The 14755-nt window shown below is 38.1% G+C and overlaps 1 protein-coding gene across 1 annotated transcript in view; it reads right to left on the bottom strand.

Annotated features, from left to right (window-relative positions):
• Positions 1–14755, bottom strand: part of LOC124168749 — a 504822-nt gene that overhangs the window by 263695 nt on the left and 226372 nt on the right. The window lies entirely within an intron of this gene.

Raw genomic sequence — 14755 nt, 5'->3', positions numbered from 1 at the left:
TATATTTTATCAAATCAATATTTCAATGAACTTTTATGCAAAATATAATTTGTAACGACCCTCTATCATTGCCGTTTTTTTTTCTAAATATCGCAGCGCTTCCGTCCGATTTTTTCGGCCATTTTTGAAATAATCTACATACTCAATGTTAAATTTTGAATAACAATCGAGATGTAATTAAATCATAATAAAAGTGATAGAATATTGCACTATCATCTGGTTCTGAGTTATCCTTAAATTTCAGCTTGATAACTAATCAGAAAGTGGTTTAAAATTGAGAAGCAAAATTTGACCGGGACAAGACGACAAAAAACAAATGCCTGGTCATAAAAACGTCATAAAAAAGGAAAGAACACAATATTTTTTTCTGGGTGTATTCCGCGTATACATGTGAGATGTAAGTAGGAATAAGTGAAGAATAAGGGGCGCAGGGCAGAAGGAACATGATGCATTGGCTTCAGGTGTGGAGAGGACCACACCAAAGGAAGTGAATTTGGAAGCAGTGAGCGAGGTGAGTTCATAAGCGGCTCGTTTTCCGGGGCAAGAGGTCGTAGCGGAGACTGCTGACCTCAGAAAACGAACGAAGCATTCACTCGGCATAAATAATTCAGGCGATATAAGCTGGAGGTTGTCCGGATGCCATCGCCGTCCGGAAAGGAAAGCAATTAGAGGAAGGAGAAAGAAGAAAGGAAGAGGAGGTAGTGACTGATGTGGAGGATGCGAGCGGGTCATTAGCAAGAGGCAAACTGGGGCACGCGCTGTTGTGTGAATTCGAAAACACGGGGAGGGATAGCATTAAATATGCATGCAAACACACAGGTCGCTGCGGTCGTAGGTATATACACGCGAGTGATAGGCGCTATTCCAGACACTATGCTACAAAGATACTAGACTAAAACAGACCACCATCTGTACTCAGGTGGGTTGCTAGTTCATTTATCGGCAGGAAGTATTCATAACGTTATAAGGTTACAACATCGCGACACCAATAAAAAAAGTTAGAAGAGGTGAATAAATTATGTTATTCGGAAAGCAGAATAGCTAGCAATGAAAAATAAGCATGTTCCGGTTTGCTGATGATATGGCTATCATAGCAGAGACAGTGAAGGATTTGAAGAAGATTCTGGTAAACGGGCGGATCTGAACGGATTCTGGACGAGTAAATATTAACTGAAAATAAACACAAATAAAACCAAAATATTAGTATGCAGCAGAAGAGAGGAAGTCAAGATTAACATTAAAATGGGGAAGCAAAAACTGGTGGAGGTGGATGGATTCAGTTATTTGGGAATCAGGATCACTAGTGATGGGAGAAGCAAGAAAGAAATCATCATTAGAACAGCCCTGGCAAAAAGAAAATTCCAAAAATATTGATATACTTACAGCGTGAAATGAAACTTAGAAGTAAGGAAACAATTTATAAGAACCTAAATTTGGAGTAAGCTCCTATACGGAAGTGAGGCACAGCAGTGGACAAATCAAAGGCGGAGGCTTTCGAAATGTAGTGCAACAGAAGAATGATTGTGAGGATCAAATGGATCGACCGAGTTAGTAATGAGGAAGTCCTGAGGTGAACAAGAGAGAAGAGAATCCTCATGCAAACCTTGTGTAGAAGGCAGTACAAATAAATCGGTCATCTCATGAGACAAGACGAAATAATGGAAGTCATAGTTGAAGGACAGTTGGAATCGAAGACCAGAAAAGGATGAATTCGAATAAAATGGTAAAGAATGTGAAAGAGAAGATCTACGTAAAATCTTGGGATTTTTTATAAATTATTATAATGATGAGACAAGGCTACGCAAAGTAACTTATATTTTTCATTTTCACATTTTCATACCATTTTTCGACTTGGAGAAGGCCTTGAACAAATGCAAACATAAGAAATGCTAACAATCCCACGTTCGTTGCCCTTGTGGACTTAGAGAAGGCTGTTGACAACGTTGAATTAAAATCATCGATTGCTTTAATTCTGCTAGAAATATCTCTATAATGACAAAAGAACAGTACATTTTGTAAAAAAACGAGGAGCTGTGGTAAAGTCCGGACCCAAGTGCGAGGAAGCAAGAAAGAATAGGGTAAGGAGAAAGACAAGGTTACGCGCTGTCCCCAGTAACATTCAAAGATTACATCAATCAATGAAATTGAATACAAGGCCTCAGAAGTCAATAAGCATGGAGAAAGAATTAGTATGCTGCGATTTTCTGACGACTTAGCATTCTTTGCCGAGACAGAAAATGATTTCAAGGTGACTTGGACTAATATGGAAAGGACAATGGTCAGGTATCAGCTAAAGCATTATAAAAAATCAAACATTATAATGCAGCATAAAATAGGAGACTAGTAAAATTATCAGACTAGAAAAACGAGAGCTAAAAGGAGTGAAATAGTTTTTCTATCTAGGAAGCTGAGTAATCAGTGATGGATTAATCATTAAGGTCAGTAGATAAAGAAAGCATTCCGAAAAAGAAGATTCTAATTAAAGGTGAGAATTCAAGCATAGAACAGTTCTTAATAGAACCAAATATCTCGCTAAATATCAGGCAAAATATCTCTCTATGCATATCGCTTCTGTCAGACCCGGATGTATAGTGGAGGTCTAATATGATTTTCTTCGTGTCGTTCTTAATGATATCTATTCTCGATTGGTGAAGCAATCTGAGCCTAGCGCGTAACCTCCGAGTCTCTAGTGGCTGCCATCCTAATTCGCTTAACATCGGTGTGACACTTTCTTTACGCCCGTAGCTGCTTTTGACGAATCAGGCCATAGTGCCTAAAGATGTGGCCAATTAATATGTTTTTCTGATGTGATGTGAAAAACTTAAGTGCGGCCAACGAAACCCCGTCATCTATTTTGGGTTTAAAGAATACTCCTTTTTCATCCCACTCCTCTTTGTACTTCCTTTTTACTTCTTCGGTCTTATCTTCCTCATTATTCGGTATCACCGCATTTCGAACACTTTCACTCTTGACTTCTCTGCTTCTGTCAGCGAACAAGCCTCGCTCGCATACCGAAACATATTCCATAAGTAGCTTCTGATGAATTGTTTTCATACTTCTATGCTCCTATTCTCAGTATAGTATGACCATTAACCACAGATTTTTTGAAAGCATTCGCAATATACGTTTCCATGAAGGAAACAGCATTATTCCCAACAATGTCGATCTATCGTTGGATTACTAAATTACGGATAAACAAGCGCAAAAATTGCGAACCTATGGACGAATTCATGGAGAATACTCGGGCAGTTATGTTAAAGATTCGAGAAGATGAGGATAATGTAATTGACGGGAGACAGACGCCTTTGAAATAAAGGCGCAAATGAAGATGATGCGATTGAAATTCCCGTGAGATAGAATTCTGCGGTTGATCTCAAAGGAATTGTGGGAACGAGGAGCTGAGGAGATGAGCAACTTGACTTGAATTGATTGCGGCGTGCCTCATATCTGGAAAAGGAAGAAGGGTATCAGGCATCAGGTAAAAGCAATGAGGAGTAATTAGGCGTCGCAATTGTGGTCCAGAATCCTGGAAAGTACACCACGGTAACCTATAAAAACCAAAGAAGAGTATTCAAAGGTTTGTGAGGTCGTTGATAACGAATTTTACCGCGGATCTTTGAGAAAATTCTAAATTTTTTCGAACACTAAAGGCGCAGAATAAACAGTGGCATGGTTGGAGGTTGCCTTCAGGTTTAGAGCATAACTTTCGCATCTACAAATCTCTACACAAAAGCGAACATACTCTTAAAACAGTTAAACTTTGAAAATAACCTTTATCAGTTGTTTTTTCGAATGATTGATCAACGTTTTCGATCTAAACATCATTAGCCATTTTGGTTCCTAACCCGCATCAGCTATCCAGACTTAAAATGTCGTGACACAATTTTTAAATACAAGTAGCAGGGATTCTCCTGTAATACCCTTTACCAGTGAAAATTTTCGGAAGATAGTTCATTTGTTGGAGTCTCTGGATCATTGTACGGATGTGTGACAAGAATCGGAAAAGAAAGATTTGTCTCGGTTGCGATTGGGATTTCTGCATCGGAAGATACATGGAACATTAATGGATTTTGATAGGCTGATTCTATGGGCCGTATTCTAGTCGACCCTACATATCCGTTCCTACATAACAAGAGGCTCCTACATGCGTCTCTCAGTCGACCCTACATAAGTGGTGGGGGGTGATTCCGTCGTCAAGTTCTCTGAGATGACGTATATGATGTCGCAGCGCCAATTTTCCACTCTGGTGGCGTAATGGGGCCCAATTATGAAACTAAGAGAAGACGTCCGATAATTTTCGGGCGTATTTTTAGGGGAACGGTAAATAAACAATCGGTGCCGTCCGCCAGGTCGTGTCGGTACATTAATTATCGCTACAAGTACTGTCATATCGAGCCAAAAGTAGAACCTTATTGCCTTTAAATTACTTCAAAAGCAGTAAGTACCAGATAGTGATAAGTATGGGGCAAATATGATCATTGACGTGAGAACTTACGTTGCATCATCAAGGTTCGTCATTCGCTTTTACTTTCCGTAGTTAAGTTTATGTGGTAAATAGCAGCATGAAAATACGTTTTCTATGGTTGTACGTAAACGAAGTATTGGTTTCCCAAAAGAATACCAAGTGCCAAATGTGAAATATTATTATATATTCGCAGAAACAAGGTTCATGTATACCGCTATATTGTTCTTAGTAGTTCAGTCAATTTTATTATTTATTTAACTTGATGGGAATAAAGTGGTAGTGTTATTACATTTCCTCTGTTTTACTGTACATTTTACAATGGTTTGTGTGAGCTCGTAAACCTTAATATCCATTGTTACGTAATTTCTTTAATCGAAGTGATCAGCAGACGATATTTGGCCGCCATGTTTTTGCAGGGTGTAGGGCTGGTTCGGGGACCCTACATCAATCAGGGCGAGATCGGTTTATGTAGGGGCTGATGACGTATCCAGGGTTGGTTGGCCCTACAGGGTCGACTAAGAATACGGACCTTATATCTTCAATTGTCTCCTTGAACAATTTCATTTTATTACCTACTGTTACAGATGTTGAAAAATCGACAATTGTGTATTTATCCGTTTTTCTATGCGCAACCTACTCTTCGAGATACTCAAAGAGATAAATCGACTGCCTTAGCCCTTTTGCTGACAAGTCGATGACGTCACAAACTTACACTCATCGTGTCGCCGCTTTCCATATACTCCTCCGCCTTGTATGTTCACGACTCTCACGTGGCTAGTTGCCCTGGAAACTAACTCTTGTCAGAGATTCCTTTTCTCCATGCAAAATTCATCCCGGAACGAGGAAATTAACCAGAACTCTGATGACGTCAGCAACTCATTAAAAGTAGGTGGTACCATTCGCGTTTTCATGTTTTATGCTACCGAGAGTACGGTTGAATGAGAAGGAATTCTGTTTTCATCGTAACATATTTTTTTCTTGCATCTACTTCTAATGAACTACCTACACTACAGTTTCATTGAACAATGTGCTCAATACGAAAGACTCCCTCTACCCTTTATATGTGAAATTCACACACCCGTGGTTTAGTCTGGGAGAGAGTTCTATCATCACCTGTTAAAACTAACTTTCGAGTACAATCTTAGTGTTAGTGAATTTTATATTAAAAATATAATTTGATCTAATGTGCCATCTAAATTTTTCAGTGGTGCACCTTTCGTTGTTTTATGCATCACTTTCTCTGCTCTTTCACTGCTCCATTTTCATGTTTCAAACTATTAGAACAGTTTTCAATATATCTCTGTCTACTTTTCTTTTCATAATAATTGTTTTTTTATATTAACTTTTATATTTATAGCTGTACTGATTCACACCTTTTAAGTATTCCAAATGGATATAAAAGTCCTCGGACACAAATAAAGTAGCAATAATTATCATTACGAATTACATTTTAGTATTTGTAGGAGACGCATTTTCTAACAAAATGACGTTAAACAATTCGTTTTCATCATAGTAGAAGGTCAACTATTGGCTGGGTAACCTCCTAGCAACAGCTGTAGATGCCTTAGTTTAATGTCAACCTCCGTGAATTTAACTTTATGGAAACTCCTCCATTCCGGTAGAAATGTCACCACTCCGTGTGAAGGGGGATGATCAGTGGGTGATCAGGGGGGTGCTAGGGAGAAGAGTCATTCGGTAATGATGAGAGGGGGTGGAATGTTGAGACGATATCACGGAAGGGGGAGTCTTCCCCCATAGCACACCAAATTTGCATCACGATCAACCAATACGCCGTGAAGAGGAGCAGAGTCAAGTTTTAATGAGACGCTTCTCCGGAGAGCGAAAAAGATAGTACTTACAGGTACACAGAGCCGAGTAACATCACGCAAGAGTGCTTCCAGATTTTTCCGCCCTCATTAGCGAGCGCTGGTAGACACGGGAAAGTACTTGCCTCATGCATTGCTTATGGGTCTCAAAACACACTCCATTGCACATCGTAAGCTAACATTTACGTGATTGCACTTTAAAAATTTCGGTCTTGCTTACCGAGAGGTTCTTGGTATTTGAGAGGTCTTTTAAGCACAGCGTTCCAGCAGTTGCTTCTCAACTCCCATCATAGAGTATCTATTTTTATCCAAAAGTACTTCAAAACTCTAGAAGGCGAGATGCACTTGGTAAAGCCCTCTCCGCTCCACCATTTATCGATGATTTAGAATTAATATTTTGTATTTACAGAGCGCTCCATCGAGTGGATATTTGGAGATAAATAAAATGAAGATGCCAAATATTAACTTGGCGTTATAAGTTCTCCAATCATGAAGAAGATCGTATTTTTCACCTTGCACATTACCATATCAGTTTAAAAATGATGAGTTCTCATTTATTATATGTACTTCATGAAAGAAATAATATTCATTGATATGGAAATATGTTAGTTAAGTATTAAAACGGGTAATTCCATCAATTTCTGCTAGTTTTTTTTATACGACAAAAGAAGCCCATTTTTTTTTAAGTTTTTCAATACACGTATAAGCATTCTAGCATTACACAAATTTCATAACAATTAGGAAATCTATGTTAATTCTCTATACTACACCCTTTTATTCTCTGTACAATCATATTCTTCATATATATGATAAATACGCTCATAATTACTCTTATATCTTGGTAAACTGCTCGATGAAAAATCGAATGAAAATTCTACCAGTTATGCAGTCAAATTCTATCTCCCCCTGGAAATTTTCATCTCATATTTATAAAAATTTATTTGTATAACTTAAAAGAGACGTTATTACAGAAAAAACCTTTTCCCGAAGTGAAAATAAGTAGGAGCCATCTAAGAATCAACTGATCCTTGATACTACAGTATCTTGTTCACTTTAGCAAAATTTCTAAAAACATTCGGAGGTTTACAAAAATTTTGGCTGGTTACTCGATGATTATGGCTGTTTTTTGACAAATTAAGGCCTACTATGTTTTGTTTAAGGTACAGATGGGAAATACCGATTAGCAAGAGAGAAGATTAGACAATATTGGCGGTTATAAAATTAATTAATTTTATCCAAAGAAACATTAATACTCGCGGTTCGTAGTTCATGAAATAGATCATAAAAAAATAGAATTTCATGTCACCTGGGCTGTTATCACTCATGCAGATCTATTAACTTGTCCCTTAAAGTTTGCGTTGGTTCTCCGTCGGGTAAGCGAGTATTAAAGTTTCCACACTCTGATGTTATCCTCTTTGGGTTAATTACCGAGTTAGAATGCCTTAGTTTCCTTTGATTCCTGCAGCGAGTAATTACACGTGAGCTCAAAACCTCAAAATGTATTTTTAGAAATTTTGGTCTCATGTACAGCAAACATAAATATCAAGAATCAGTTCATTGTAATATGGGTATTACACATTACCAAGTATTGTTTAAAAAATTAAGGCTTGTTCAATGATGTGAAAATTCATTGTTATAAAAATGATTCGAATATCTCTTGAAAAAAAAACGATTTGAATGCTCAATAGGTAGAAATTACATGAAATGAAAAGTTAGATATGCATTTAACACAATGAAAGCACTTGCCTATTTCACACATATTTATTTCCACCGGCTCAGGTTTCGGTACATGCCTTATCAATGCAAATTACTTTTGTTAAATTATCGTCATGGTTACTGTTAGTTTACGCGCTGAAACCTGGGTCAGTAGAAATAATGGAGTGTGGAAATAGATGCATGATTTCGTTACGTTAAATATCAAAGAGTTCCTCCGAATTACGCCATTTGCTATTATCCAGTCAAAAGATACCTAGTTGTGTATGCCGGCAAAATTCGGTCAACTTTTCCACTCCGCAATTTTGCGTCTGATGCCTAGTTTTGAGGGAATACAAAAACTACTCGTAGGACGTCTGATCTGTCGAAACGTCGGCACTAGAAGTTTCCTCGACTTAGTGAGGAGCCTGTCAAGGTGATATTAGCATCATATAGTGAGAAAAGAGCACATACTTCACCCAATGTCTTGATAAGACCCTACTCCAACAGATGTATATCCGATCTACGGTCTCCCTCCATATCGTAGATTCGTATATTTTCCCTCGTCCAAATAGTCTCACCGTGCATATAAACAAGTTTCCACTAAAAAAGGAAAGAGTACCGCCGTAATTAGCGCTTTAGCTTGGATGATGTGAGGCATGTTTCGCATATAGCGAGTGGAAGAGTGCAGTTGGCGTAAGCACCGTTGAGGACGCCACTGTCAACTCGACAGATGACTAACGAGCCCGCGCAGGTGAGAGAGGGCGTCTTTTGAACGGGGTGAATGGCGGGCGGGTTGGATGGAGTCTCTCGAAACTTGGGATCGAATGCGAAATGTAAATCGAGTTGTGGATGGAATCCCTGAGTGGAAAATTGGACTGAATTGAAGCGAGGGGGAGGGGGGGGGGGAGAGAACGAGGCGATTATGGCATTCAGATTGCATTCAGAGAAAGCTCGCGCTCTCCGCAGTGAATAGCAGTCGGCGTCGCAAATATCCCGCCCTCAAAGATCACTGGAAGAGAAAGTTTATAATGGTGGCAGGTTGCTGTGGTGATGGAAACGGTCAAGTGGTCGGTGGAAGAGTTTGCGCGCGGGGAATGAAAGGAAGTGGACCGAGATGGGACCCTTGTGGGACTCCACATCATCAGGGATGAGCGACGCGTCGGTCGATGCTTGGCGAATCGATTCCATGTAATCAGCCAATTGAATCGATGTAACTCGATTGAGGAGGAACGCTCAAAGCTCTAGATTCACAGCAATCTGCAAGTTGTATTAATGGCGTGATGCAGGTTTTTCATGTTTTTTTTGCTACAGCTTTAATATATTTGCTCTTTGAGGAATTGGTAGAGCCAATTTAATTAATTTCATTCTATTAATGGGGCCCGCTTCCAGGTTTTGTGAATGCAACATAAACATAATTGAAATTGACGGTGTGATAAAGGTCTTTTTCATGTTTTAATATTGAATAAGATATGCTAAATTATCTGCTGATTGCCCCACCTTAAAAAATGAGCGAATCATTAGCTTTATGATAAAGAGATAAGACCCCAAATCTCTTTTTACACTTGAGCCCCTTATAGTCCACTTGGGAGCTGGCTTAATGTTTGAATATGAAGCTCTTACTTCTGTGGTATTCCGCAGACGCCACAATAAATTGATTGAAATTAAACAAATTACTCCCCTAACGTAATTTGATGGAAGAAAAATACCGTAGGATGAAGGAAATTTAATGTAGAAGGAGTACGGCGGATTGTAACGTAAAATTTTCCATACCCACTTGTCCTAACCATAAAGTTCGCATATACCTTAAAAAAGATTTTGAGTTTATATAAATTAAGTCACAAAGATTCTTAGCAAGGTTGAAGCATGAAATTGGTATGTGGTTGACACTAACGTTAATGACCATTAATTAGCATTATATTAATTTTCATAAACAAGAGAGTGAAAAAATGTCATTCCTAATAAATATTTGGTTAGACACGAAATCAGCAACGATATACATCTTTATTTTCCGAAGTTAGGGATATTTTGTAAAATTTATCGATGGTTTGATTCATCGATGTATCATAATTAACCTGCCCCACTTTACGTGGGATTGCTGATGAACTTTGAGGTCGGATGAAGCACCTCGAGAGAAGGCGAGAGGCGTCCGCGAAGGCAATGGCTGAAGGCTAAGCGATCTCGAAGACAGAAGACTGGAGAGGTGCGAGGCGCACATTAAGTAACAAACGAGCATCAGCCGGGAGTTTAATTTCCGCCGCCTCGTGTTCACAGCGATGAAGGAGAGGGTGGTCTCCGCGGAATGAAGACCGGAGGAGGGACGTGAGGAGAATCCCGTGGGAAATTGGATCGGCAACACCAGAGTAATCGACGCATCTCGAAACGGAATTAGTCAATCGGGAGCCAATCAGAGCGCCAGCTGCAATGTCACTTTCACTCATATCCCGCAGCATTTATTTTCGATTCCCTCGGAGGATGCTGGAGGTGATCGAAACGGAAGAGAATAGACAAGGTGAAATGGACGGAGAAAAATAAGAAAGACGAAAAACTAGATATGATGGGTGAGGAAAGGAAACATGTAGAGGAGATAGGCTAGGATGAAGCGAGTGCCTAGGAAGTCTGAAGCTCATTGTGAAAGGGCAAGAATAGGGAATGGAGTGAGACAATGTTACGCACCCTCCCCTGTATTTTTAATGCTTAAATCGAAAAGGCTATTATTGAAATCCGAGGGAAAGCTTCAGGAGTTAATATCCACGGGGAAAGAATAATTACGTTGCGATTTGCAAACGACATTGCAGTTATAGTCGAGATAGAGAAGGATTACAAGAAGACCCTGATAAATATAGAAAGGGCAACGACCCGATATCAGCTGAATATCAATAAAGAAAGAACAATATTGGCATTGGTATGCAGCATAAACGAGGATATCAGGACAAATATTAAATTAGTTAAAGGAAGGCTAAAAGAGGAGAAAGTGTTTTGTTACCTGAGAAGCCGAATAACCAGCAACGAACGAATCAAGAAAGAAACGGTGAGTGTGGTACCTCAGGAGAAGAGGGCAGCTACCTTAAATGGAATTATACCTTTAATGACACTTGCAATTCGTTTATCCGTGAATACCAGAGTAAATGAAATCTACTACGTATAAATTTCACTACGTGAAAACTAAAATAAACTCAGCTAATTAAAAGAATATTAAATGACCCACTAACCATTTTTTTCAATGCCGGTTTATAAGTATTAGCTTTATCATAAAGTGGCGTAAAAGGAGATATTAAAAGAGACCTAAACCTGACAAACAGCTCAGCCACTCATAATATTTGCTTAAGAGGTTATTTAGGATTAGATATTTATGAAACATTACCACAGAGGCACTAATATTGCATGTTCCATAAATATTTTAGTAGTTTGACATAGGTTTCGTCACTGCACACTATGTCATTCCAAAAGTAAAGTTGTCAAGATATTCATGAAATGGAAAGCATTTAATACCTAATCATACTATATATTATCACAGAAAGGTCTTTTTCTGCCATTCAGAATACACTCCGTTAATACTGTACCAGCAGAGACAAATGAGGTATTATTTTAAACGTTGAATCGCCGGCTTCTGAAGAAAAATAAAATATCAAAATTCACTATTTACCCATTCATTTTAATTAAAAGTTTCGATATTTTCATGCCGATTAATCGCTCCACTCCACGCATTTTTTTCAAATTCTAAACGTCAAAAGAAAGTTTACAAACCAGTTAAATACATAAATAAACTAAAGAAACGTAGCATATTAAATTAAAATATTAAATAATTAAAAAAATATTAAAATAGAATCCAAGAAGTGCGAAGAATGTTTAAAGTTTTCCAAAACAGACCTCGTGTGAAAGGAGCTTATAAAATAATGCGTTTCACCAATAAATAAAAATATCGTGTTGAAATTATTCAAGAATTATTATCAATGGTAATTGACATCTCTTGCCTGTACTGCATTCATATGCTTTGTACATTTTTACAAGAAAACAAGTATAAAGAAAGTACTTAATGATAAACCCAATTACTCCGATTCCTTAGCATACTTATTCCCTAATTGCGTGAAAGTGCGAAATTTTCGCAAGGGTTACAAAGCTGATATCGCTGATTTAAAATGTTTAATTGGGAATTTTTTAAAAGGAGAAATGTTTTTAGTAGAAATAATTAGGATAAGTAGATATAAATTCAGAAGACTAAGTAAGTCATTAACCGATACTATACATATATTTTAAATAAACGAGAGGTAAATAAATGGTGTTTCCGACTGAAAAATTCTCAAGTTTAAGCATGCTTCTGTTGAAGGAATTAATCATTCCGTGCGTCTCCTGAGGATATTGGAGGGATCAGAGCGCACGCATTTCTTAAGACGAGGGTTTCTAAGAGTTTCGTGCTGAAGGAGAAACGTGACGGAGTTGGAAAAGTGAGGGTGGTCGGGAGAAAGAAGGGAGGAGAAAGATGCTGAAATGAAGGGAAGAAGAGTAATCAAGGACGATACAGAGATTGGTGAGTCGTGGGATGAACATGACGGCTTTAGATTTTCATTACAATATATTTCCAAAGATTCAAGACTTGAAATGCAAAACCATAAGTCAATACATTAATACGTGAGAAAATTTTATTCTTTTTCAGCAACTGTGTCTTTCCTTCGTAATCTCATTCATACAATTATATATAAAGATAGTAATCGAAAGAGTAACTTCCATCACAGAGTCTTAGATTTATGGGCAAGTGAGAAAAGAAATCTAGTGAAAATTATTTCATGCTTCGCTCTACTTCGGGCACTATGCGAGAATGAATCGCATTGGACTCTTTTTCGTCGTATTTTACATGAGTCAGACATCGATTTTTCGAACACACTCGCCGAATTCCCCGAGTTTTTCGAGATGAACTAAATCCTCTGAGTATTTAATGGTTACTCGAATACCGGAAAAACTGTAAACTTATTTCACAGTAATAAGTATGAATTAAATCGGAGTTAATGGGGCTAAGACGAAACTATTACACTCATAGGTTAGCAAGACTTCGACTCTGTCATGAGGTTCACAACTAGTTGTAGCCTCTGAAAAAGATCCAATGTTTATTGTTGCAATGCATTACCATAATACATGAGAAACCCTTTAAAATTTTTAATCAGGATTAAGTATTCTAAGGAGCTAAGTAAGTCAAAATTTTTTATCGTTCGGTTACCGGTGGATATGCATTGCTATTCTTGTAAATTTAGTTGGATTCATCACTATTTGCTGAGCAGAGCTGTGAAAACCTCATCCAAGGAACTGATGCGTTACTAATACCTAAAAATATATAATTTATTATTTGAAACAAACGGATACCGCTTTACGAGCAGTAGAGTCAATCTGTATGCTGTAGAGAGTTGTTGTAGAGCTTAAAATAGGGTTCTATCCCAATTTTAATTCAAATTCCCTCCAACGACTAAAAATATCAAATTGGTGTACAGTTAACCATACCTTTAAGGAGAGAAAACATACTCAAGACGAGGATCCGGATAAGCAACTTACCTGAAAAGACAAAAATATCAAATAAATGGAAAAAAAATCTTAGAAACTAGTAGAGAATTACATTTAAGTATTCAAAACACTTGGTATATGTACATTGAGAAAAAATCAGAGCCGGATTGAATTGCTTCCAATGCATTCAGAAAAGCTGATTGACTCTTTGTGTCCACATACATTTAGTATTCGATTTAAGACACTGAATTCCATAAGAATTATTACGAAGGCATTTCATCGGCTGCGGTACATATACATGAAGCAATTTGCAGATTATCCCAGCTTGTAACCCTTCCTAACCAGGACTTCGATTTACAATTCCTCACCCACCATGTCCAGCACTTCTTCATTAATCTTCCTTCACACCCAAATTCGTACACTTCTTGTCTCGTCTCCACTTCCTTCATCAACATCCACGTTTTTCAGACCGAATAGCGAAACATTCCAGATCAGACTCCTTTCAAGTTTTCTAATACATATTACACATTGCTACAAGTAGGCTATTAGTAATAATATGTTTTTCTTGAAGCTCTTATTCAAAATGTCCCGCAAGGAATCGGGATCGGCTGTGCATTATTATTACATATCACTACCTGGTGTCAGCGTGATATTCAAATAAATGAATGGAAAGTCTCTAAGAAGTAAGTCAAGGGACAGAAAATACACCTATAGCATAAGAAAATACAATTATTCGAATACTATACACCTATAAATTGAAGTTTGAAGCAAATCACCCAATTTACATCTCTCCCTAATAAATCACAATGCCATCATCTTCATCAGTTGGTTTTCTGCCCTTCATCACTGGCATCTGTCCCAAACAATAAAGTCGTCTCCACCTCACTCTGTCCAAGGCCGCTTCCTTTAGTTTCCCTGTAGCTCATTCTTAACCTCACCGCGTCTGTCATCTTCAGCATTCTTCTTTCTCTCCTCTTTTTTCATTCCACTGTTCCCTCGACTGGTTTATCTAAAACCCCATTCCCTCTTAAAATATGCCCGATCCAATTCCCCATTCTCTTTTGTATAGTTCACAATTATGTTTTTTCCTTCGCAACTCTCTCCAGCACCTTCTCATTCCTCATTGCATCCACCCACTTCACACTCTCCATACCCACATCTTCAAAGCGTTGATCATATCCCAGTCTCTTCTTTCCAAGGCCCACGTTTCACAATCACAACGGCATCCACCAAGAATCGATGAACACTTACTCTTGAAAATTATGGCAATTGCGGAGAAGGT

The sequence above is a fragment of the Ischnura elegans genome, chromosome 12, assembly GCF_921293095.1.
Source record: "Ischnura elegans chromosome 12, ioIscEleg1.1, whole genome shotgun sequence".
Lineage (NCBI taxonomy): Eukaryota > Metazoa > Arthropoda > Insecta > Odonata > Coenagrionidae > Ischnura > Ischnura elegans.
Note: the sequence above shows the minus strand (reverse complement) of the source record. Positions and strands in the feature narration are given on the sequence as shown.